The 26224-nt window shown below is 41.9% G+C and overlaps 1 long non-coding RNA gene across 4 annotated transcripts in view; it reads left to right on the forward strand.

Annotated features, from left to right (window-relative positions):
• The first annotated feature begins 1171 nt into the window (after positions 1–1171).
• LOC118770141 overlaps positions 1172–26224 on the forward strand; it is a 46999-nt gene continuing 21946 nt past the window's right edge. Inside the window, exon 1 of one of the 4 annotated variants that reach the window (XR_005004539.1) lies at positions 1172–1220. This is a non-coding gene — a long non-coding RNA (uncharacterized LOC118770141). The other 3 variants (XR_005004542.1, XR_005004540.1, XR_005004541.1) reach the window with 3 other exon arrangements.

Raw genomic sequence — 26224 nt, forward strand, 5'->3', positions numbered from 1 at the left:
GAGAGGGTTTTTCTTCTGTTAGTTAAAAATAATATTAGTTATTAAGATGTTGTTCTGGTCATTCATTTTCCTTGGAAGCCTGCAGTGCTATAGTAGTTTCAGTGTCATGCTATTCATAAAGAATAGAACTGGCCATGTGTTTACAGGGACAAGCTGTGTGGTTGTTTTTAGTAAATTACGTTTGAAGCAGCAGATTCTCTTTTTATATTTAATCGAATAACATTTGCTGTGGGCTGAAATAACGTTTCTAATCATTATTTCAATCCTTTGCTATGCGTCCAACATCCTTTATCCAACACTTGTTCAAATAGAAAGAAGAGAATATTGATGGTAATTTTGGTGATACTCATTATTAATTAGCGCAAATGGGTGTTTTCTAGGTAAATGAATGAATTTTCTCAATTGCTTGTCTATAAGAGAGGTGAAACGTGTAATATAACTTCGAATGCTAGGCTGTTCCGCTGCTGGTCTGGCCACTCCTCAGCTACACCTGGCTCCCCATGTCCTTAACTGAGGAGAGCTGTAGCTAGTGCTACACGGAGCTAGCTGGTACCAGGCAGAGTTCTCAAAGGATTTTACCTTGTGGTGACCTTAATTTGATGAGGATGTGGTACCAAGACCGATCGGTATCTGTATTTAAACAATCGTCTCATCCTGTTAACAGCAGTCGATTTTATCGCATTTTACATGTAAAGAAAATCGCACTCTGCATGTTGAAATGGCCGCAGCTTATTCATGTTTGTATAAGGAGTGCATTGGGTGCAGTGTGTAACTGAACGTCTTCATTATAGAAATAGTTGCAAACCATATATCATGATATGTACTCCATAAATAAATCACAGTGTTTGCTGTGTTTGTTTATGCATCCCCTCTTTGACCATGACCATACCTTTAAGTTTCCCATTTTGACTGCCTGAAAAGGCCTCTCTTAAACTTTGAATCTCAGATGGACCTTAGTCAAATGGCGTGTTGGTGTCATTCATTACATTTCTGAGACTTTGAACGACACAAAAATTCTGTTTCATTAACCAGTTAAACAGGAAGACAATCAACAACTAAAAAATATTAATGTGTATTTAAAAAAAAAAAAAAAAAACAGAAAAACAGACTTGGCCTAGGACTGACTTCTTCAGTCCCTTTCACTCATGTTTTTTCTCTCTCGGTTTCCTCAGGTGACCTGAGTTCTCTGTGGGGGGAAGGGTTTGCCCTCAGTGATTCAGGTGAGTGCTCCCTGCTCACAGCAGTGACTCTAGCACAGCTCCCCTGCCTGGCGCCTGCTAAAGCCTATTATCAGTGTTGCTTTGCTTTTGGCATTGTGGCACAATCGGAACCGCAATATTTGTGGAAACACTGTGACTTCATTCACGCACAGAAACGCAGGTGTATGTGGAGATCTCTTGTTTCTTGCTTTACAGGTTAGATGAGTTGGCTGCATTCCTGTTGCGATAGATGTGGTTATTCTGCCTTTGAAATGTTCCCCGTGAATCTGTAGAGGGGAAAAGAGGGTTCTTATTTCAGGGTTCCAGTTCCAGTGTTGAGTGGTATGAGTGCAAGATATCAGCCATGAAAATCAGGCACACAAACTATCAAACTGCGCAACCAATAAGATTGTGCATAGTCAGCTATACACTGCTGTATATCATATTCCACAAAATGAAAAGTGCGGTATAGTATACTCTCTGCATCATCCAGATAAGAGAATTCGTACCTCAAAGTCATGAGAGCAGAATTGGGTTATTAACGTATGGCTTGGTTCTTTCTTCCTTGTCCTTCCTCCAAGTACTTCACAGACTTTTGCATCACTTGAGACAGATAGGCCTTGTTGGGCTCCATCTCCATGTATTCTCAAGTCAGAACTTTCAGAAATTATGTTTTCTTCCGCTAAATCGTCACGAGGGAGCAGGATGGTAAATGTCATTTTAATTATCGGAAATATGGCACATTTTTTTTCCTCCCCTGGATTATTAGCAGAAATGCTGAGCAATGAATCTAACTCCGGAGCCCTGCAGATGAAGTTCAGTGGTCTCCCGGGTGGCTGGATGCGTGGCTGACAAAGACTCGTTAAGAATTCTAATGAATCCGCTGATTCGGTTCCAGCAATCAGCTCAGGAAGGCCTCGACACCATGGGGCCACTCTGATTAAATACACCTTTTGTTTCGCGGAGCTGCTCAGACCGGCTCCCGAGATCTACGATCCTCTCTGTGCATTCCCGCTGTTAAGCACCATATACAGATAACCTACGTAGAGCAGACAATCTTGCCATGCTCAAAGTATGTACAGATACTCTCCAGTGATTAGTATAATATATATTTTTCAATTAAATTCGAATGAAGCCTCAATATGAGAAAATTTGTAAATGAATGTTGCTTGCTGCAGTTAAGCATTAAGTAGCTTAGAGCTCTAAAATGTTAATGGCACAATCAGTTGTATCTACATCAGTTGTGTTTATCTTTTTATCTCACCTTAATTTTTTGCACTCTGATGCACAATTTATATGAAACAGAAAGTGATACAAAAATAAGACGGATGCCCCATCTCATTTACTTAAAATTACAATTGTAAATTATGAAAATTCAATCTAGTTCAGTCTGTCTAGTTCAGTGAAAGTTCAGTCTAGCTCCATCTTGATGTAAATTATGTTATTTGAAGCACAAAATAACACTACTACAGCACTACAGGAAACATTATCGCAAACAGGGCTGTACTACAGGAAACATCAGAGACTGAGCTGCACTACAGGAAACATTGCTATAAACAGAGTTGGACCTGTAGACAGAATTACTACACACTGAGCTGTGCTACAGGTACCATTATAATAAACAGTTCTGCCCTGCAGTGAACTTTACTATAAACAGGGCTGCACTACAGGTAACAGTTTACAGGAAGTGGGGGGGACTGAGAGAGCTGGGAGGCAGCGGGGAGGGTGAGGAAACGCTGAACTCCCTCTCCGCATCCCCAGTGATGCTGTCTGTGGACAGACCAGGGTCATGTGACCCAGCAGGTGTTCTCCAGATGTTGCAGCTCGGGCGCGTGTGATCCGTTTGGGATTTAATCTCCAGTTTGAAGCAAGTGAGAAACCCCCAGGCATGACCGGAGAGGGTTTTCCAGTGGCGCGGATTACCGGAAGTATTAAAAAGTGGATTTTCTGACTTTTGCGGGAGTGAAACACCCGCCGCTGATTGGTACTGAATTGCAGTGGTCCGTCCCTTCATTAATCAGAGGAGGTGTGGAGGAGTATCTGCTATCACAATGAAACCATTCTCACTCTGTTTCCCTTTCAGTTCACATAAGAGGATACAGAGTTAATTGAGAGTGGGGGATCAGTGTTACTCTAATCAATTTCTGTATATAAGTTCTGCTTTCAGAACTTACTGTATTTATTTGCTATAACAGTAGAAATCAGGTCTGTTGTTCTATTTTCCTCATGTTACCATTTAAAGTTGAACTTGGAATAGAAATAATAGAACTGACTCTGATCATCGCTTCATTTTGATTCAATTTAAATGTCATTGTTAGGGTAACTGTTTCACTTACACATTTCATATAGGGTCTCAACTTACTGGTTATTGTGTTTGGACATGTGTGGCATTGTTAAGACAATTATACAGTTTCAGTTCAGCAATATAAGTTTCATTACTACTCAAAACAGAAGGATGTTAGCAAAATATGTTCACAAAATCTTTTAGGAAAATGTTATAATAATTTTTCAAAATTCATTTTAACTCCTGCATTCATTTTAACACCATACATGATGGTGAAAAAAAATGTTGATTCTTTCAGATTTACAAAGGCCATAATCAGCATGATACATGTTACGGGATATTTCCTCGTTGACCTTATGAGCATTTCTCACAGACAGAGAGAGCACTGTAGTCACTGCTGCTGCTGTTCCTGCGACACCTTGACATTTGCTTATTGTTTACAGAAATTCTTGAGTTAAATCAAGTGACTGTGAGTGTGGAATTGAAGCATTTTCATCCCAAAGATTTCCATAATAGAATAACACCAAACCATTACCATACACTAAGTATAACAGAAATTATTTAAACTGATTATATATTTTGCATACTCATTTACAGATGAGCTATATATTCTATATGAGTGAAATATGGAAAATTAATCCATGATGGGGTTAAAGATTAAATAGATTGAATGAGATGGAAGAGTATGAGACAGAAAGAGGGGAGAAAGGGGGGGGGGTGATGGGATATGTATTTGGACACAGACATTACTGAAACAACTGAAAGAGTGTAGTAGGCTGGTAGAGACTGAAAATTGTTTTAAACACTTGATTTTTCACAGCATTCTTAGCCAGCCTTTTAAATATTTAATTTGCAAGGGAAGTGAATCAGAGGGTCATTATTTGGTACATCTCTAGTTTCTCTCCTAGCAGAAATGGTACAGGTGATGTGCAGATTTTTGTTTTAAATGTATTGTAGTCCCTGTAAAACCATATTAATAGCCATATCAATAAAGTACAATTGATGTATTGGCTCTATAATAAAAGAGAATTCAGCTCACATGGGTTATATGGTTATATTCAGTGTCAATTTTGAGCAATCCTGAACGTTTTAAGTGTTTTGAGAGGATTTCAGTCAGCTTATACATTTCCATGTCAGTGTGTCAAATCAGTAACACTTGGACACTGAACTAAAGGTAAATTTTATTAAATTACATTTTTCCTGGTGTGGATTTGGCAGAATGGCTTGAAATGGCACAGCACCACAAAGATATACTGCCTGTGTGTCTGTACAATCAAGAATAGCAACTTCTGTGGGTCGATGGGTCGATGGGTCGGCGTGACAGAACCTTTTCTCATATTGCAATACTTTCAGAAAAGATTAAAGTTACAGAATAGCTCCATGCTATGTGGGGTTCAATTATATTGTCACTACATGTCACAAAAAACATTGTTTTAAACACTCGGTTATTGAATCTGAAAAATGTTGTCAAATGTTCTTCTTTATTTAAAGCATTAGCAGAGTAGCGCTTTTCTGAGACACATAGCCATGCTCTGAATTTGCGTGAGGACGGGAACAGTATGTCTCTCTGTCCTGATTGGTGCAGCAGAAAGCAACCTTTCCCTCAGGTGTTTTGTAAAGGTGGGAGTTGGTTTGTTGCTGAAGGGGTTTAACTGCAGTGTTTCTGAGAGCTGATCTTGAATAACCTTTGTAAAAATCGGGCTTAAGATAATATCACTATAAGAACCAGAAAAAAAGGATCAGAGAATATCATCACCTGTTAACATTTCATTGCATCATATACAATATATTCATTTCATATGACACACATCCTAATATCAGAGGTGTGTGTTTTTTTTTTTTTTATTAATGTCAGTACGAACTGCTTATGCTCGTAAAGCATAACCCGTACCCCTTTGAACCCGTATTAATCAAATCTAATTACAACTTGCATCAGGGAAACAAATGAATCATTCCACGCCTTTTGGCTTTGGCTAATGCATCGTAATTACACGTGATGCTTAAGAGCATGATTATGACATGTAAATGCAGTTGCTGTATTACCAAAATGAGGAACTTACCTGAGGATAGAAATAGCGACTTATCGCAGAGGATAACACAAATGTCATAGTTTAAGATAATATGACACCTAGCCTGAGACCTCTCTAAAAGTCTGCCATCATTGGAAAAAAAGGATTCATTTAATATCCCCATAAATTGCACACATTTGGTAAGTTATTTGACTCTATTTTTTGATTCTCTGTTCTATCTGAAACGCTTTTTTTCTCCATTAAAGACAGGCTCTTCTTAGACGCAGAATGACAGTTACTTTGAATTCCAGATGTGTCATTTTTCAGATGTTTCCCTTTAGTGAGTTCATTCGGGCAGAGTTAAAGAAAGTATGGTTTTGTGTATGTCCTGTGTGTGTGTGTGTGTGTTTATGTATGGATATGTGTGCGTATACCTGTGTGTCTGTGTGTTTGTTTATACCAAAGCGCAGACATTTCCCCAGCTCTTTGGCTTTCGGGGCGTAGCAGACTTGGCCTCGATAGGTGGCTCCAGCACTGCCTGAGTGAGGAAGGGTTCCATCTTGTGTCGAGTCTGCATCCTCACAGTTAACTCGAGGACCACAGCCAGGCCCTCGCCGGGCATTGTGGGTAGCTTGGCTGGCGAACAAATTGCCTGCTAACTTGCACAGCAGATCGCGGATCCTTGGTAGCATTGAAAATAGTCAGGGAGGGGAAGTGGGACATACAACAATGAAGGAGGGGAAGGCAGCCGAGGGGCTCGTAGAAATACTCTGAGAGAAGTCTTAAAGGGATATTACACAATTATAACTCCCGGATAATTAATTCAGTATTCCTGACTCCTCTCTGTTGGTTTGAAAAGTTTTTAAAATAATGGATGCCAGTGCTGCAGTTTTTGCAAGAGTCACCCACACAGGAGAATTCCCGTGTACTTTCACAGCACGAGTTACTGTGCTTCTTTACTTTGTTTTGAACAAACACATTTCCCCCAGTACAGCTCCGCTCCCCACTGTATCAGATAATGGCATGTTTTCTGGTTGTTTAGAATCCCATAGAATGTGCTCATAAGGTCTTTGTCATATGATTGTCGTGGTTCTCAGTTAAGTTGTAAAGCGGATTCAGGTCAGCATTCAGTCCATGTTGGCTATGGTGCTTTTATTGTTTGGGTTTTTTTTTTTAGTTCTTACACATTATGAGTTTGACAGTTTGCTGAAAAATATAGACAATCATTATGTGAGGATCAACAGAAAATAAGGTCACACAAGGCTGGTTTCAATCAAAAAATTTGCCTTTAAATTTTACTCACAATTAAATAGAAGTTATTGTTAATCTTCACAAACACAGTTTGGTGTTTGTGTTCACCGCTAACCAAAATAAACTACATAAATTTTGGCTTTATTGAAAAAACCCTTACATTAATGAGGTAATTAAAATTAATTAAGGGCAAAGAACTGTGGAGGTTACATTGAATAACCCTCTCAGAGACTAATTCACAGTCACAGTCAGAAAGACTAAAATATATATTAAATATTCACAGAAAAGATTACATTTTTATTTAATTATGAAAATATTAATTACATGTATTAATTTCATTTTCATAAACCATGTTTAAATATTTATTTAAGCAGTTGTTTTTAAGTGTAATATTAAGCCAATAGTGCTCCTTCTTAATAATAGCTATAAGTGATCAACCATCAGCACCTGCAGCCACTGATAATATTTTTTTCATCTGGAGAATGACAGAATGAGTCAACGATCAAAATTCTCCAACTCCACTAGTCATACTACTTGCAACACCTTCAGTTTAATTAATAATCTGATAGAGATTCTATACACTATCAGGATAATTTTACTGTGAGTGGAGTACTTATCTGGAAACTGGTTTTACTACTGCAGTATAGTCTGAAGTTATGATAAATGTAATATATGATTAACTATATTACGCACTATTATTAATAAAACTGTGTTGTATTTATTAATATTGCTAGATTATTAATAATGTGTTCACTTTACTATTATAGATTTGATATAGCGTGACATGGTTGAATGTATTTGAAACTATAGATTGAAGAGGAAATGGTTGTGATGACAATCGTTGATAGGCAAGAGTAAGGATATGACCTATCACACGCACTTCAATATAACAGGCTGCCAGAAGACAATGATTTGCTGACCTTACACAAAGTGATGGACATCTCATCTAATCTCATCAGAGCAGCTATTTCACATGAGCTGAGATGCCTCAATGCCACCTTACGGCACCATTCAGATCAATCAAATCAATCAATCAATCAATCAAACTGTCTCTGCAAAAAGAGTAAAAGAGACTATAACATCACACACTCCGTTACACATCTCTTTGCAAGGAAGCTGTATCATTACATTTCCCCAGCACCTGTGCCCTCTGTCCCCTTTTTGATCATACAGTAATCAATATTGTATGAATGTGTTACAGACTTTTTAAAAGCATGATCATTGTTTTAGTTACATATTCTTTGTAAGGAGTTTGTGCAGAAATGTACTCCCATGATAATAATGGTGAAATATTTCAAGGTTTCATACATTTACAATCTCTGTGTCAGGCATGGAACGCCATGAAATTTTACAGCTTAATATATTTTTGTACTTTTTTTGGCAGATTTTTTTTTTGTTTCCTACGAGTGTATACTGGCAGTGACAGAGGGAGCTTAAGTACCTTCCATGAAGGTTGAAACAGCTGGAAAAAAAAAAAAATCTACCGCACCAAACCCTGTGTGCGGACCCAACAGCAATAAACAGCGCCACAGCCTGTGAAACAAGCAGGTTTCACTCCGCTTTTGCAGAAGGCGTGTGCTAAGTTTTAAACAAGTGCACGCATGAGGGAGATGAACTTGTGTTTGGGCTGAGAGTGGGTGAGGGATGACAGCTTCTGTGGCACTGCACCTAGAGGTGTCTGAGAGGATTGGGGCGTGGGGGGGGCGGACGGGGGGGGGGGAGGTCCAAGATCGACGTGTTTCATTAAACTGCGGAAGAGAATAAATGGGGGAGGCCGCCCCTCCCAGCCAGACTGGTAGGACACAGGACCCAGCCCTTGGTTTGCTCTCAGACATTGTGCCATTCAGTCCCCAGACTGTATATTCACCAAGCTTCAGGCAGCCATGCATTGTTGCCAGTGGCTCATTTGAATAGCCTTTAGTATTTTGTGTGAGCAAGTCAGCGCTATTTGCATTTGCTCCAGTCACAAAGGTTTACAGGTCAATTGAGGCGGGCTGGAAAAATCTAACACGCCAAAGAACTTTTTTTTTTCTCTCTCGCACTCTCTCTCTCTCTTTCTTTTTTCCCCCTCTTCTTCATCATCTATGGTTGTCAGGCAGCTCATTATGCAGAACTCCTCTTTTTTTTCTTTCCCTCTCTCTCTCTCTCTCTCTCTGCTCTGCTCTGTCTCTTGCGCTCTCTCTCTATCTCTCTCTCTCTCTCTCTCTCTCTCTCTCTCTCTCTCTCTCTCTCTCTCTCTATCTTTCTCTCTATCTCTCTGCTATCTCCCGGTAGTGAATATATGGCAGTGAGAGGCTGGGATACTTTTGTTGGTAGCTGGGCGATGCCAGCTGGGGATATGCTGGTTGGGAGGCCCCTGTGCCAGCTTTTCATTCCAGACACACTCTGCCGGGCGGTTTGTGAGGGGCGGCCCAAGCCAGCGGCTAACTAGGGCATCGTTCAGAACAAACCCTGATAATCATTTTAATTACCTCGCCCCTCTTCAGGGTTTCAATTTACATGCGGCACGCATGCGTGTGTGTGTGTGTGTGTGTGTGTGTGTGTGTGTGTGTGCGCGTGTGTACGTGTGTGTGTGTGCCTGTACGCGCGCGCCAGCGTTCCCCGTGCGCGTGTGTGTGTGCGTGGCATGACGCGGTGTGTGCGTGTGCGCTTGCGTCTGCGAGCTGTGTGCGTCTTCTCTCGCCGTCGGCATGCAGAGCGGTCGTGTCTTCGCCACACAGATGCAGACGCAGCGCAGGAAAACGCGCAGGAGCAGGGGAACGGCGCTGTCTGTGCGTCGGCGCTGCGTAATTAATCCCGCCGCGCATCTCCCCGTCTCTCCGGAGGGGGCGGAGCCGCGATACATCCCTCAGCGAGGCCCTTTTCCTCTTTAATTTCCTGAATCTGGGAAATTAATTGTTTTGTAACATTTCATAAAAACGCCGGTGCGGTGAAGCCAGCACAATGACGGGGGACAGTCTCGTTTTTCTACAACGTCTTCTCTTCCCCACAAAATGAAAATGTAATTATGGTTTCGTTTTTATAAAGGACTGATGGCAAAATCATGACTCAAGAGGAGCAGTCTTTCAGCTTCATTGTGGCTGTGTGAGAGTGAATGGGACAGAGAAACTGTGTGGGTCTTCTCAATCTTATCTTTATTTTATTAACTATCTGTTAATAAATCTGATTAGATGTTTTACAGCGTTTATATTAAAGCTGCAACTAATATATTCATCAACTTACAAATTTTGAGTAGTCAACTTATTTTGGAATATTGTTTTTCAGTATTGATAAAAGTATGTAACATTTTTTATTTGGAAGGTTATATATTGTACAATGTGAAAATAATACATTTTTTTATTAAAATTATCCTTTGATAATGAGGCAAAACAAAGTGTGTGTAACTTTGCCGCGTATCAGGGCTGAAGATGATATCCAATAGTATAGGCATAGCATAGGATTTGTGACACATGCACTCCAGTATTATAGTATTATAGTATAATATTTAGTGTCGGTATCAAACTTGCTAGTGTTACAATGACATTGTTACAGGGGAATTCATTACTAAGTGTGGAATAATTACTGACATTCTCCATAATTTGCGTTTGTCAAAAATCCTCAGAAGGAAGTAAGACAACTGAGAATACACAGCAGATAACATTCAGAGCATGAATCATCTTTAAACCTACACTGTTCTGTATGCATGTGTGTGCGTGTGTGTGTGTGTGTGTGTGTGTGTGTGTGTGTTTGTACGTGTGTTGTGGGGGAGGAGGGTTAGGGGATCATTTGTAATTGCGTAACACATTAGATTTGAATCATCCAGCGAGGCGTGCGTGCGTGCGTGTGTGGGGTGTCAGCGCGGTGCTCTCTGTGGGAGTCAGAGGGAGTGGAGCTGCGTTACAGCGACGTGCCAGACTGCGTCACACACCGGCCCACTTGGTGCCGGCGTGCCGCGGATGACATGCGTGGGGATGGGGGAGGCAACATCTGCGCTGACCGCAGTCGAATCCGTGGTGACCGGAAACTCAAAGTGATGAAATTTCCCAAAATGCAAATCGCCCATCATCACAGAGTCTAGCTGTGGGCTGCTGTTTGAAAAAAAGAATTTCCACATTCAGTGCAGTCACAGTCTTATGTTCTGCATGGGAAATGGAAGTGTGAATACATTATTAAGCGCTATGGGGCATATTCTTTGTAAAATTCCAGCTGTTGTTTTTTTTTTTTTGTTCTCATCTCTCACCTCACTCTGCCTCCATTTGAAGGCATTCTAAATTCTTTAAGATAAGCCTCCAGACAGACAGGTGGCGCTCTCTGCCAGTGCTGCTGCTGCTCTCAGCTGACAGAGCCATCTGTGGGATCTCCTTCTGTGATGTGTGAAATTCAGTGCACAAAGGAGCACCCTTATCTGCATACTCTTCCAATAGAGGGGCCTTTTGGAACTGGCTGTAGACACATGACTGTGTGCTGTTCACCCCTTTCATCCAGAAAGCCCCCCCCCCCCAACCCACTCCCGAAACCCCCCCTGCCCCGTCCGACACCGCCTCCACCACCACCACCGCAGCCTACCACTAAAGCTCTTAGAGCTAAAACAACACCAAAAAACAAAACAAAAAAAAAAGACACAAAAAGAAGCATTGTCGGGCACAAATATCTGATCCTTTCTGGGTTTGTGGGCTGAAGGTAGACTTGGCTCCTTAGGTCTATTTTTACTTTTTATTTCCTTCATTTTCTTTCATGTCTCCCTCTCTCTTTCTCTCACTCTCCCTCTCTCTTTGTGCCCTCCTGCATCCCTCCCTCTCTCTCTCTCTCTCTCTCTCTCTCTCTCTCTCTCTCTCTCCCTCTCTCTCTCTCTCCCTCTCTCTCCCTCTCTCTCCCACTCTCTCCCTCTCTCCCTCTCTCTCCCTCTCTCTCTCTGCATCCCTCTCTTCTGTGTTTTGCCCTTGACAGATATGTGACTTTGGGAGGGCAGCGCTTGGCGCCGTGCCCGTTTCTCACCCGATAAGAGAGGCAGGGGCGTGTGTGGCGTGGCTGCCAGAGTCTCGCTTGTGCTGAGGAAGACCCCGGGGTTCGTCTCCTCACTGCTTCTCTGGCCATTCAGGGCCATCAGGGAAGAGCGGTCAGGTGAGCAGGTAATGCTCACACCACCGAGGAACCCTGGCAGCTCCATGATTCTTCTCTCTCTCTCCTTGTCTCTCTCTCTCTCTGTCTCTTTCTCTTTCTGTCTCTGTCTCTCTGTCTCTCTTTGTCTGTCTGTCTGTCTCTCTCTCTCTCTCTCTCTCTCTTTTGCAGTAACTGACACGCAGACCTGGACAGAGAGGAGGTTTCTGTGTGTGGGGGCAGGGGGAGCAGGGGAGAGTGCAGCTCTCCTGTTTATTTTTAAATTGGTGGATGGTGGCCAGGTTGGCGCAGTGTCCTGTTGGGGGCAGCGCCGTGGTAACGGCGTTGGGCGCTGGGGTCGTGTGCTGCCCTACCATCCTCTGCTTTGCCTAAAAACGGCAGAGCACAAACGTGCAGCCAATTAAAGGACAAAAATAGTGACCTCTTAAACCCGAGGACCTAATCGTGTCTGCGATGACGAGACATCCGCTCGGAGCTCATCTTTCCATGTTTGTCTGTGCCTCCCGGAGCACGTGCCCGTGCTGTTCGCATTCAAACCGAATTCAGCCAGTGATGGAGGAAATGAGGAGGATGTGTGTGTGTTTGCGTGTGTGTGTGTGTGTGTGTGTGTGTGTGTGTGTGTGTGAGATGGTGTGCGCGTTTGTGTGCGTGTTTGCGTGTGTGTGTGAGATGGTGTGCGCGTTTGTGTGCGCGTGTGTGCGTGTTTGCGTGTGTGTGTGTGTTTGCGTGTGTGTGTGCGCGCGTGTGTGTGAGATGGTGTGTGTGTGTGTGTGTGTGTGTGTGAGATGGTGTGTGTGCGTGTTTGCGGGTGTGTGCATGTCGCGTTTCTTCCATGCGTGTGTGGACACGGGGACGCTTTGCCGCAGGTTTTCCTGTGCAGATGGAAAGTCTGTCTAAGCCGCGGTGTCCTCTCTGTGCCCTGACCAGGGCTGTAAGAGGTCAGCAGCTGCCGTGTAACAGGAAGGCCGCCTGACTCCCGCACCTTTTCACCGACACTCGCACGACTGACTGCCACATCCGCTGGGTTTCACCGTGTCTCTGCCTTTCGAAGGGCACCCTTTAGCATTCCCTCTTGCACATTTTTGTACTAATTGATTTTTTTTCCATTTCTTGAGCCATTATAAGTCTCTGAAGTGGATTCCTTAGACATTTTTATTGCTCCTTCTTGACTCCCAGCGAAGTTAAATTTAGTAATTTCCTTGCTGATAGAAAAGCTTGACTCCGGCAGTGTTTTTCATGCTTTGTGAAGATTGTGTATTTTGTAAAGATTGCACTGTGTGCCCACCCTGCCTCAGTGGATATATGGGAGAGGTGTGAATAGGTCCGTTCTGTTAACATTTCTGGAGTCTCATCTGTACTAATTCCAGTAGGGCTGTGCAAAGAAGCTGTGCTGTGATGGGGGAAACCAGTGACAACACCGGCATATACAGTAGAGTCAGATTAAAAGTTCAGTCAAAGTTGACCTTGTTTAAGTGAAATAAAGTCAGAGAAATTTCATTAATAGGTGCATTAGCCAACAGGCACCCAACCACACCCTTCTGCAGTGTCCTAAATAAACTCTGTTCACCAGGTTTCATTCTTAAAATATTACCTTTTCAGAAAATCAATCAGTATTACTCCAAAATCAGCTTAATAAGCAAAACTCTGTCTGAGTGTAAATTTATATTAAACGAGTCGCAAATATTACCCGCACTGTGCAAATAAGGTGGAATATGAAAGTTTGCTTTTAATTACGGAAGCCACACTCTGCACTTCAGTTAAACCAAGGATGCGGGCCTCTTTTGGAGGTGTCCTTGCTGTCTAAAAGTATTGTTTGGTATAATTAATTTTAATGTTTCTGCCAAGGTTATTCATTTCATTTCTGCCATTTGTGAAGACCGTACTTAACAGTGCTGCGAAGAGTGCATGAATAGAAGGGCAAGCCGTGCAAGGCCCCCATGGTTCGGATCCTGTAAGATACGCAGTCAGGACTGCCACGTTAGTTTCGATTGAACTGTTGAATTTGGCCAGTAAATAGGTTTGCTGAAACAGCAGCATCATGACTGAATTTTCATCGCTGAAATCTTTGGAGAACGGTTCTTCAAAAACAAGGCACTGACATAGCTCGGTTTTTGTTGGAACAGATTTTGCGAAAAGCGCTTTTTTTGCATAAGGTTAGACCGGAGTTTGGTCCCACGTCTCTGGCCAGAGAGTCCTAGTCACGTTGGCCGTTACAGTCTGCAGGGGTAATGGCGGAGCAAGGTACACCTTTAGAACCCAGATCCCTTCCTCGTGACAAGTAATATGCCGTTTTATCTGATGGGTATCATTCACGCTTATCCTTAGTAATCCCTCTTTACCTGTCAGCATATGAAAAGCAAATTGATTTTGACTGTAATGTTTTGGTGTTGCTCTCTGTGGCACACTGAAAACCACCCTGTGATAGTTCTGTGATGGAGAGGGGGTGGGGGGGTGTGGGGGGATGGGGGGGCGTTGTAGGAAATGCAGCCGGATTGGCTGGATCGGCGTGGGATGGTGTGGTGCGGTGTGCTGGAAGGAGCCTTGGAGAACGCCTGTCCAGGTCCCGGCGGCGTCCGGCGGGCGGGATTCGGCTTTCAGGGTTCGGCTGGGGTCGGGGGAAGCGATCCTCGAGTGATGATCTGCGAGGACGCCATGTCACGGCGCACGCCGACGTGGCGGTGAGAACGGCAGACCCTCGGCGAGACCCGTACGTCCCCGGTGAGACCAGCTCTCTCGCTTCTCCTCGGTAGGCACGCTGGAAAAACAAAATAATGCTACTGCTAATTTATAGGAGTTTATATTCGCAGCCCTGAGAAGGCGAGGCTAGTTTGACAGCACAGGTATCTACGGCCCAAAGTTACGGGGGTGGGTCAGATTAAGTGAAATGTATCACGTCTGTTGTGAAAAATGTTGAAGAGGATGTTTGTTTCAGTGCTTAAAAAGATGCCTTTTCTTTGGTTTGAGTATGTCTGGCAGGGTTTGGTATTACTGATATTGAAACCACGATGTGGTATTCGGTGAGTGGTGATGAAAAGAAAAAAGTTACAGTGCATGATCTTCTTTGTCGTCATTACATTTTGAGTAAAACGTTCCCAGTGTCGTGCTTCTGATTTAGTGCTTTTGAAACACAGTCAACGCACCGGCCTTACAATATCAGCATCCCAGAAAGTCTTACTGCGTCGTTTCAGATTAAAATGAATTCATGTAGGGATGTGAGTGCATCATTACAGTTCAGGAGTTTCTTTTATTGTGTGTAAAATTACACTTCCTTTTCGTGACCACCTAACGCGCAGACACCTAATGTCAGTTGCCTGGAGAGAATGAAGATGATTGCCCTTTTTTTCTCCTCTATTTCATTCCCCAGCTTTCATTATAGACTTTTACCAGCCTTTACGTCCAGCATGTTTAATAAGCCATTTCACAGACAGCATCACTCTCACACGCTTTTTCTTAAACACATTTTATCCTTTCCTTTTGCCTCGTGGTCTAAGAGGGACACAACAAATATCAAGTTTTAACACTGCTGTCTCTACCCTATCTCGCCCCTATTCAAAGAGGTGAACAGTCAGGCTTTTGAAGCCTCTAAACTTTTCTGTGGTCCCAGCAGAGAGGAGGTTTGTGTGTTTTATGAAAAGTGGGCCTGTTGTTTTTCTCAGCTTATCGCAGTTCTTCAAAGGAAAGTATCTCCCCATTTCCTGGTGAAGACACCATGCTGGACGGCACAATGCCTGTGTTTCACAAAATGCCAGCAGCAGCAGAATGCTGCAGTTAGTCCCGGCTCGGACGCGCGTGGCCGCTGGGGTGATGAGGGCTGTGGGGTGGATTTCGGAGAGGGTCAGTTCGTGCGTAGCCTTCCTCCCCTTCACTGCAGACCGCCGGAGTCCCGACCATGGCCGCAAGGTGAGTTCCGCTGCGGGGGTCTTCCTCGTCCCTCTGCATCCTTATCTTTAGGCTGCCCGAGCACTCGAAATAAATTGCTGCCTTTTTATTATTTAGCCCTCCTCCGATATTTTGTGGATTTGTTTTATTTGTTTTTTGTGGTTTGTTGGTTTTGTTGTGTTGCTTATATGGTTATGATTTATGTATTTTATGATTAGCTTGATTGTTACCTGCCGATCCCACTTGTGATATCTAACTGTATTGTATGCGGTTCTTTCTGAGGGTTTTAAAGTCTGTTGAAGCTATTCATGTGGCATTTGCTTATTAGACCTCACCTGAGTCACTCTGTCTTTGATTTCTCTCTTCGATTTTGAGTGTACCTGTATCATGAAGAAAGGTACCACAGTGTGGTGCTTAGGTGACTGTCAAACAAAAAAGACCCATTTCAAACTATTCAGCAAATCATGCCATATGCTGTTATTTTTTTTCCAAAACGATCGGGGGAAATCAGATTGTTTAGCAAAGAGATTGTTTAATCGTTTGAACAGGCAAATTCCGAACAAATGAATCACATGTAATGCTTAATAATTAAATGTACAGATTTGCCACTCCAAAAAAGTAGTATAATGTGAAAAAAATCTGTCCCATCATATACTATCAGAAAATGAATGCATTCTCTGTCAGGACTTGAATGGGCTGGGGGAGGCGATCTAATACTCTGTATTGACTCCAGGTAATATGAGTATTGCATGGAAAAAGGTAAGTAAATATGTATTAGTAACTTAGTATTATTTTGAACTTATACAGCAGAAGAAATTGTAATGTATAGTCATCTGAAGCGTTGCCAAATACTGCTTACTCTAAATCATCACAGCTAAATTTCGCATAATTTAACATTTGATTTTAAGTCATTTAAAAACAAAGGTGATTTTATACTGGTGTGAACTATGATTTGGTCACCTTACAAAATGTACCTTCAGCCAAAAAGAATGCCCTTTTTGGCAAATCTTTTTCCTGAAAGATAATATTCAGTCTTAAATCTTTGCATGACTACCGGCTGATAACTTGGTGATGATGGTCAGACATGGATTGTTAATTTCTGTGTACATATATTGTATTTCTGTACATTGTATGCACATTACTTACTTGCATTTGCTGTAGTTTATTGGAGAATAAACAGAATGGATAAATCAAAATAAAAGGTTACTTCAGTAAAAATGAGTTAAATGAATAAATATTAGTAGAATTTTTTTATTGTTGGCAACATAATGATAATATTTATCATATGCCACTGCGCAACAGACCACAGTTACCACACATTGTATTAGTAAGCTGTACAGCAATTTGATTTTCAACCTTGATTTGGTAAGTTTTATGGTAAATACTGTGATTTCTTGACACAAAAGTTTTAAAATATATTGACTCAAAGCGGTCTCACACATTTAAAAAGATGGTGTCAAGGTCATAGAAATGATGGAAAAAAAATTTTAGATTATATTAATTTCAGCAAGTCAGTCGTCATGAAAATATCACCGCAATGTACTGTTATGAGTACGGCTTCCTAAAATACACACTTGAATGAAATGAATTCTGGACAATGAGCAATTATGAAAAAGCATACATTAGGATATACTTAAAAACTAGAGGTTGTGTCAGTTGTGTCACTGAACACATAAAAAAGTAACCTACATATAAAATCTTATCCCATTTACTCATATTGTGATGAAAATTTTTTAAATTCATAGGAATTTTTCACATTCATAGAGAGCACAGAATCTGAGAGGATGCCCAGTCCACCAGTGTTGTTATGCAGTTAGAAATCTACCAATCCTGACTTTTTTTTATCCTTAAATGAAAAATTGCTGTCCTGTCCATTGCTGCTGAAATACTTACACTGTATCACTGCTACTATTCGATTTCTTTTTAAGTGAATATGATTTCTGCTTATCTTGAATTTTAATTTGGCTGTTATACTATGGTATAGGTATAGTGGCAGAAAGTATTGAAAATACAGCACACAGACACATTTTCTCTTTTTTTAAAAAATAAAGCATTTTATTTCTTTGTTTTTTCTTTTCAACGGCATAAGAATGATAAAACATACATTTGTGTATCATTTTTTTTCTGACCTACAACATTTTTATTTTAGATACCGAGTCATGTCTGTATATACTTTAGACATAAGCTAAATACATTGCTGTGTGTTTTTTATGGGTGAATGAAAAGTCAGTAATTTATAAATTAGTGATCACTGAATGTGTAAAAAAACAAAACAAAACAAAAAAACCTGTAATTTAGTAATGAGCTCGTACAGATTATACATTTATTCTCGTACTCATTCAATTCCGCATTGTAGTGATGAGGGGCGAAGAGTATATCAATTTGTAATTCAGACATAATATATTTTGACAGACATATAATTATCTAATGATCCCATGTTTTGGATACAATGTATCTATAATTTATGTTAATGTGTTGATAGATTCTTTACGGTGTATTTTTATGATAGAATGCGAAATTTGTTTCTCATTCAAGCTTTGTTAAATTACTAATCAGTGCAGTGTAAATTGGTCTTTTTGTCTTATCACCACACACAAACTTCTCTCATGTTCAAATTCAGAAATGCATTTTTGTTAACATTTGTTTATATAATCTAGAAATAATTGCAATATGTCCATCTTCGTCTGTGTTTATGTGTGTTTGTGGACTACGTATTTATAGTATCAAATAACAGCACTAAAAACACAAGTTGATGTGAAGTCATTCGTGTTGGAAAAAAATTTTCACATGCTTTTCTTTATGTTTCTCCTTTGTTCGTTTTAAATGTTAATAACAAAAACAGATGGAGTTAACAGGATTAGATACACCGAAAAAGAAAGGCCAGGTTTAAATCTTTCATTCTCTGTAAGATTTATGGTAAACCTGACATAATAAATTTTATTTGTTCACCGTATCATCTAATTAATGTTCCACTGTATATAATTATTATTATGTTTTTCCATTATTTTCTGACTGTTCAGATCTGAAATCTTTTAAGTAGCAGAAATCATTTCTAGTGACACTTTCCAAATTCATCAACATTGATTCACACGTTAATATTTTAAATTTACAATTCTTACATTGTTTCCTGATCAACACATATCTGTATAGTGTTCTTAAAATATGTTAGCTGAGCATGTTGATGCAGTACTCTTTCCAAATATTTCATAATGTCTTTTATGTAGATCTGAAACCACTGAAATTCTCAAATGATACACTAAAATCTAGCATACCTTTGAATTGATCTATTTTATAATCTAATAAACAGCCCATAAAACAAAATTGTTTGTTTTAAAGTTCACGCTGTTGAAACAGTAAGCCTTTTTTGCTTTGCTTTGCGTAAAGTTTTTTCCTCTTTGTATTTATTCTTTTGCATATTAACTGTTAATATTTATTGTATTTTGTCTTATTTCCTGCATTCAGTACCAAACTACGATGTTGAACCCTTTTTAAAATACAGCTGTTATTCCCTTTTTAATGTTATTTCCCTTTTTCCCTTCTTATTAACGACGGAAACTATTTTGTGTGTTTCATTAATACTAAATTATATTGCCCGGTTACTTTACATTTTCACTGTTTTGTGTCCGTCAGGGGGCAAAGGGTTAAACTTGCTACCACACATATGTAGTAAAACGCAATATGTTTTCAGGTTGGCCCCTTTTAAAGACCCCAAATTCCTTGTTTGATAATTATATCTATTGTCGACAATTTAAAAAAAAAAAAAAGAAAGATTGATAAAACAACTAAAGTTGATCAGGTTTTTATGTCTCTTAATGAACAGGTTTGTTTATGCGTTGTGGATGTTGTGGGCAGCGCGTTACAGAATGTTTGATGACTGCCATGTTGCTTTTCCCTCTGCCTGTCCTCCATTTTGTGATATGGATCATTTATACCCCCCATTTTATGAAACAGTCTGCTGTGGTCACACTGAAGGGTATAATGTAAATAGATGAATAATTCTCCACTTTCATACCTCATTTGTGAGCAATTCAATCACAGGTTAATTCATTTGATTCCTAATTTGAGGAACTGAATTAGATATTTGCGACCTTTGATTAGGCAGGCATCAGGGTGTACTTATGAATGATTTTTTTCCATTAAAGTCCATTTATTTATTTATTTTTATTTGTAGGGTGAATTAAAATTAAATTCATTTTCAGTTTTCTGTTTCAGTTATAACCTTTAGTTTTGAATTTCGGTTACTTTCAATCAGCGGTTTCCAGACTGCGTGTATTGGTGCTGTGCGTATGTGTGTGAAAAGAAGTTTAGCATCTGTAAACGGTAGGTTGTGCTGTGTTTGCCTGAACTTTTGTTCTTTTTTAGCAAAGGGGCAAACATCTTCGATATGCTATTTTAATTTGATATGTGTAGGCACATTTCTGGTGTTGTTAGTGTTTTCTTTGTGAAGGGCTGGTTGTTAGAGTTTAATTTTATTTTGCGTGTTTTTAGGGCTGTCGCCGAAGCGAACAGAATCTGCGTGTCTCCGCATACCTCTGCCTTGGTGTGTCTGTGTCTGGGGGCATTAGCTCCGGTGCTCAAAGTGGCACACAAAGGTCAACGGTGTTAATAGGAAGTGATGTCGGCTCTCTGAGTGACATCCCAGGGGGGATAACCCCTTAATCCCTATTAGCTAATGTGTTAGTGATCGTCACCTTCTCAAAGCAAACAGCGCTGCCCGCTCCTTCAGTGGGGCCTCCCCAGCTCCCAGTGTAACACTTCTGACCCGGGGGTCACGGCCTTTGTTCCCCACTCAATGGAGAGTTGCCTCTGAGGTCCCGGGTGTAATGGAGAGGTTGTTTAGGCACGTGCGGAGCTCGAGCGCGACCACCAAGGTGACCCCCGCTCGGCTGCTCCTGACAAGCCGAGGGGAAACCCGGGGGTTAATACCGGACAGGGTTGTGGAAATGGTGGGCTGATTTTTTTTTTGTTGTTGTTGTTTTTAAATTATTTAATTGTTTAATTTTTTTTTAATCCAGCCGTGAGGCTCGCTGACACGGTGCTTTGGGCGCGGTCCTGTGCGTGTGTGTTCGGCCTCTCCATCCTTGTCTGCCCTGTAAATCAGAGGAGACGGGTCTCTCCCTTCTTGTATGGCCATCTCCCTCAGCACCCCCCCCCCTAAAACCCCCACTCCCCCTCTGTCCTTGCACACAGCATGGACGAACCACCTGGAAAACACAGCACCTCCAGCCCGCAAAAGTGCAAAAATGTGCAAAAACGGAGCCCGAACGAGAGCCTCTGGTCTCGTTTGTCAGCTTTACACAGTGTACGTTACATGTTTTTTTTAAAAAAAAAAAAAAAAAGTCAGAAAGTTGCTGCTGAATGATATGATCCTCATGGCTGCTACACTGCTTCTTTAGGCATAGATTTCACTATGAATGGAGCTATAAAATTAGCCATAAAGAGAAGATACAGAGTGGCCTAACTTTAAATGCTGAAGGTCAGATTTAAACAATGTAACACAATGGCTTTGTGGATATGTCAAACACTGTAACACAGCCAGACTGAAAAATAGGAATAGAGTAGTTATTCCAAATCATTTATTATAAATATGTGGCATTACTCTATACTGTCTACTGTGTAAGTGCAAGAGATGCATTGACACACTGTAACACATGTAATTTAGAATTTAAATGTGTGTGCTTATATTGTAATAGCAATATGTATGTAGTAATATTTTGGAAGCAGGGTATATTTAGTAAAAACCGGTGATGGTGGTTAATAATATGAAAGTTTTTTTATTACAGTTTTTTACTAATTGTACATGCACCAGGTCCTGAAACATGAATTAAAATAATCCTATTTCCTTTGAAATTTTGAAAAACTATAAATCAGCCATTTGGAATACTTTAAAAGTGCATTTTTGGTAAGTGATCTGTAGTTATTGTTTTTCATATAAGTTGTTGAGGACTAAATTTAGTCAAATCCATTCAATCAGAGTTTGAAAATATGGCTTTATTTCCCTTTTGAAAGGGAAGTTATTTTGTATCATTTAAAATAATGATTATTTCATCTTTCAAAGTTTTATTTCAAAAAGAATATCTGCACAGCACTTTTTTTTACTGAATTGAAACAGAATGGTTTTATCATTTAAATTTATGTTATTTATATTTTCATTAAAGATAAAAAAGGTCAATTATGTGTGGTTTACGGCAAATGCACCCCTCCCCCTAAAAAGCTTCTGACGGCTGATACGAGTTCATGAAGCCGATCTGAGAAAGTGCGCAGTGACTGAGGCAGCCATTTTGTTTTCAGATTAGATGCATTTTCCTCTGTATGTCTGAATTATTTAACAAGAATAATCATCAGTTAAATTAGGATGAGGTTAGGAGTGCCGAAAACATGCTGTTTTATGAGCTTTCTTTAATAGTTATCATTCTGAATGTGTGCAATCTGCAGGTGTATAGGTAAATAGCAGGCTGTGTATTGAACTGTGATATGAGCATTCACTTACCTAAACTTTATTTCAATGTGCAGTTACTTTTTTTACTTGTTTTGCTTTGAAGAATAGCTTTTATTTTCTTTTTCAGGAAATTTACCAACCTAAAAATCCAGGAATAACATTTTTAAAGGCTTTTTTCTCCAAAGGTTTTTTTTTTTCTTTTAGTAATTAATTTGTAATTAAGCAGACCAGTAGTTATGACCAATAGATTTTAATCCTCATACATGAATTCCAAGTGTTTATTCTTTGACCTATGAAATTTAGGCAAGCGTATGAAATATGCTTACCCTTTTGCAGCTATTGCAGCTTGCACAGTAACACCATTGGCCAGCCTGGATAAAGCAGCCCGATGGCTTAATGCAGGCTTAAAACTAAAGAACAATCGATGAAAAGCATTCTGCGCTGAAATTTGTGTAGAAGTGCATTCTGCCGGCCCCATGTAAACACAGGCAGAGTGAAGGCGGTGGATGGGGCCGTATGGAAGCGCAAACTGTTGAGAACCGGCAGTTGAGCCAAAACCAAAACTGTATCCTCAAATGAACTTTCTGCAAAGTACGGCGCAGCGAACATGCCAAGGCAGCCGGTCTGAGGCGTGGATTAGCCATTACACGACAGCGCAGGATACTGTCTGTCTGTCTGTGCACGGAAGCCTGCTGCAGATATTCACACACGCAAAGCAGTGCATGTCAGTCGCAGTTTACTCCTGCATGCGTGTGTTTATATGCATGTGAGTGTGCCAGTGTTTGTCTGTATATGCATATGTGTTTGTATGCATGCGTGCGTGTGCGTGTTTGTATGTGAGTGTGGGTGGGTGTGTGTGTGTGTGTGTGTGTGTGTGTGTGTGTGTGAGAGAGAGAGAGCGTGTGCGCGCACACACTTGTGTGCCCGTGCATGTGCATGTGCATGTGCATGCGTGTGCCTGCGTGTGTGCGTTCGCATGCCCGCGCGCGTGCGCAAGCGTCTGCGCCCGGGCGCGAGGCTCTTTACATCGCCAGCTTCTTTTTCAATTGGTCACAAGACATGGCGAGATGTGACGTGGTGTAGCCCTGCACGGCGAGGAGTTCTGGTGCGCGGCTCGGCAGGCACAGCACCAAGTTCTGCCGCCGAGAAAACGTGCGGCAACAAAAAAATAAATAAATATTTGTACGCCTGTGTGCATTTTAAAAAAGAGAGGTTTGAATCGCCTCTCTGGTTGTGCGATCGTTTTTTCCCCGTTTCCGTCTGCGATTGGTTAGACCCGGGTTTAAGCCGAGGCGGCGGGGCGGCGGGGCGGCGGGGCGGTGGGGCGGCTGGGCGATGGCCGTGCGGGGCTGAACGTGGAGGGGAGGAAGCGACAGGGCAGCGCCTTCAGCCAGGAATAGCACCAGCATGGAGCGCCTGCTCCGCATGCCTCCCGTATGCACCACCAGCAGGCAGCGCAAGCATGTCAGCCGAGCGGCAGCAGCGGCCATGTTAGGACCATGTGCACGGACCTTTAATTACTCTATTTCTTCCACAAACAGAGAGAAACTTAAGGGTTTAAAGCCTAAAAAAAGAGAGAGAGGTTCCCCCACCTTGTTCTGTCCTTCCTGCTGTCCCTCACGTCCCTCTCTTTCTGTCTCGGCAGCTCTGAAACCCCAGATGGATAAAATAAGCTTGTTAACATAGTCCACGATTTGAGTTTTAGATAAAGAGTTTTTCCCTTTTTCTTTCTCTTTTGTACTCCTGCTACTTTGCAGAGGGAGGGGAAAAAAAAAGTTTGTGCTGTGAGCCTACCCTCACAGCTTTTTGGAACTACAGCCAAAAGAGGCAGGAAGTTGTTTTACAATAGCGTTACAGTAATCTGCCACAAATGGAAAAAGCCAAATGTTGGTCACGGAGCGTAGAGTGTTGCAGAAGAAGGAGAAGTGTTCTGGGGGGGTGGGTTGGGGGGTGGGGGGGGGACAAAAATTTCAAATTAAGATATTCAGAATGATACTGCATATTCCTGCAGCGAGCATTATCTGTGTACAGGAAGAATAACTTTTTTATAAATACTTGGAATGCATCAAACTGACATCACAAAGTTGTGAAAACCAGGGAGAGCAAGAATAGGATGGGTGGGGCTGGGAGCTGGGGGGGGCGGGGGGGGGGGCTAGTGGTGTGGGGGGGAGGACGTGAAGGGGTAAATAACTCAGGAGTGTGTGGACACGTGACACCCAAACTCACAGATCTTTTTGTTGTTTGCAGTTTTTAATCCTGACCCTGCCCAGGTGGGAGTCTGCAGGACGCTTTGATTTTGTTCAGGGTCTTTTTTTTTTTTTTTTTGTTTTGCTTTTTAGCACTGTCACAGGGCTGTCCTGCAGGAATTTCTGCGTGCAATTCTCAATCACACTGCACTCACGGCAGCTGTTTCTCCTCCAGCATAGCACTGAAGCTGTCTCACCCAAATGCTTATCAGTTTTTGACTCTCTGCCAAAATAGTTAGGCGGTCCGAGCAGTGTTTAACTCGTAAGAGTTGTCGGATTAGTTCCGTGGAAGAAACAAGCTGTTGCCGGCGCACTTTACGCTGCTGCAGCCGTATTTCGGGTGCTTAAAGTTTTCGGATTTTAGGCTGTTGTTTTCGTTTACCCCCCTCTCTGACCAGCTGCAAGGATCCCAAAAGAGTTTAGGAACTCTGCGGCTTGAGGTTGAGAAAGTTTTTTTTTTTTTTTTTTTTTCTTTTTTTCTTTTCAATGCACTCTCGTTAGGAGTGGACGTGTGAAAGATGGTTAATTATTTACCCAGCTTTCAGAAGTCTTGCATATTTTAAGACTCCTCGGGCAGGTAACTCTGGCGTTCGAGCTCCTTATCCCCCCCCCCCCCCCCCCTCTGTTTTCTTTGGTAGACAACCAAGGTGCAGAGTGCGAGAGTGGCGTGAGAGTGCGCACTGCGGCTGCGCTATCGAGGAGGAGTGGATTCTGTGTCACCCCCCCCCCCCCCCCCCCCCCCCCCCCCCCTCCGGCTTCCCCTCCCACTCCGCTTCTCTCGCTCCCTCCCTCTCTCTCTCTCTCTCCCTCTCTCGCTCCCTCCCTCTCTCTCGCTCCCTCCCTCTCTCTCTCTCTCTCTCTCTCTCTCTCTCTCTCTCTCTCTCCCTCTCTCAAGTGCAAGCACAATTCCTTGCTGTGTCGGGCCGCGTGATGAAAAAAAAGCGAGCCGCTCACGCACTCTCTCATGCGCCCGCGCGTTGCTATTTCATCATCAGCTGAGCCCGTCTCCCCAGCACACACTGTTCACTCGCCCTCTCCTCCTCTCTCCTCTCTCTCTCTCTCTCTCTCCATGCTCGCTGTCCCTGCCTGCCGATCGCAAGGGGGAGACTGGAGCTTTGCAGGGGAAAAAAAAAAGAGAAAAAAACTCTGCAGCTATTTCTACAGCAAGGGCCTCCCCTTCAGACAGCCTCTGCCAGAGAAGGAGGGCTTTTTTTTTTTTTTACTACTAACTGGATTTTAACCCTCTGGCTCCAACTATCTGCACAGCAGTGCTAAATATTCCTGCAACAAGTTGCTTTTTGGGGCGTTTCTCGATTTTATAACGCAATATTTTTTCCCCTCTTTTCTTGTTTAGTTGTCGCGCAATTTTTCACTCTGTGTGACTTTGCAGCGTCGTCGCAGTTTTCTCCTTGAAAGCGATTTGTGATTCTTTTTCTGTAGCTGTAAAATGTAGCTTAATTTTTTTATTTTTTCTTTTTTTTTTTTTTTTTTTGAAAAGAGGGTTTTGTGTAAAGAAATCGTTCTTCTTTGGCGGACTTTTCTCCTCCTGGACTCTGTGCCCCCCCCCCCCCCCCCCCCCTCCCGGATCGTCCTTCGAGGCGCCCTGCCGCCTTGTACCGGGCTCATGAAGGGTAACACGTTTTTATTGCTGTTGTTTTGTTTGTTTTTCGGTTCCGGGGCGAAAAATGGCCGCATTCTCCGAGCACGTTGCGCTCTGTGGGTGAAAGACGTGCCGTTCGCAGGAGCCAGAGGCTGTGCGCGAAGACTGCACCTCTCTCCCTCTCTCTCTCTCTCTCTCTCTCTCTCTCTCTCTCTCTCTC

The sequence above is a fragment of the Megalops cyprinoides genome, chromosome 23 (genome assembly GCF_013368585.1).
Source record: "Megalops cyprinoides isolate fMegCyp1 chromosome 23, fMegCyp1.pri, whole genome shotgun sequence".
In the NCBI taxonomy this organism is placed as follows: domain Eukaryota; kingdom Metazoa; phylum Chordata; class Actinopteri; order Elopiformes; family Megalopidae; genus Megalops; species Megalops cyprinoides.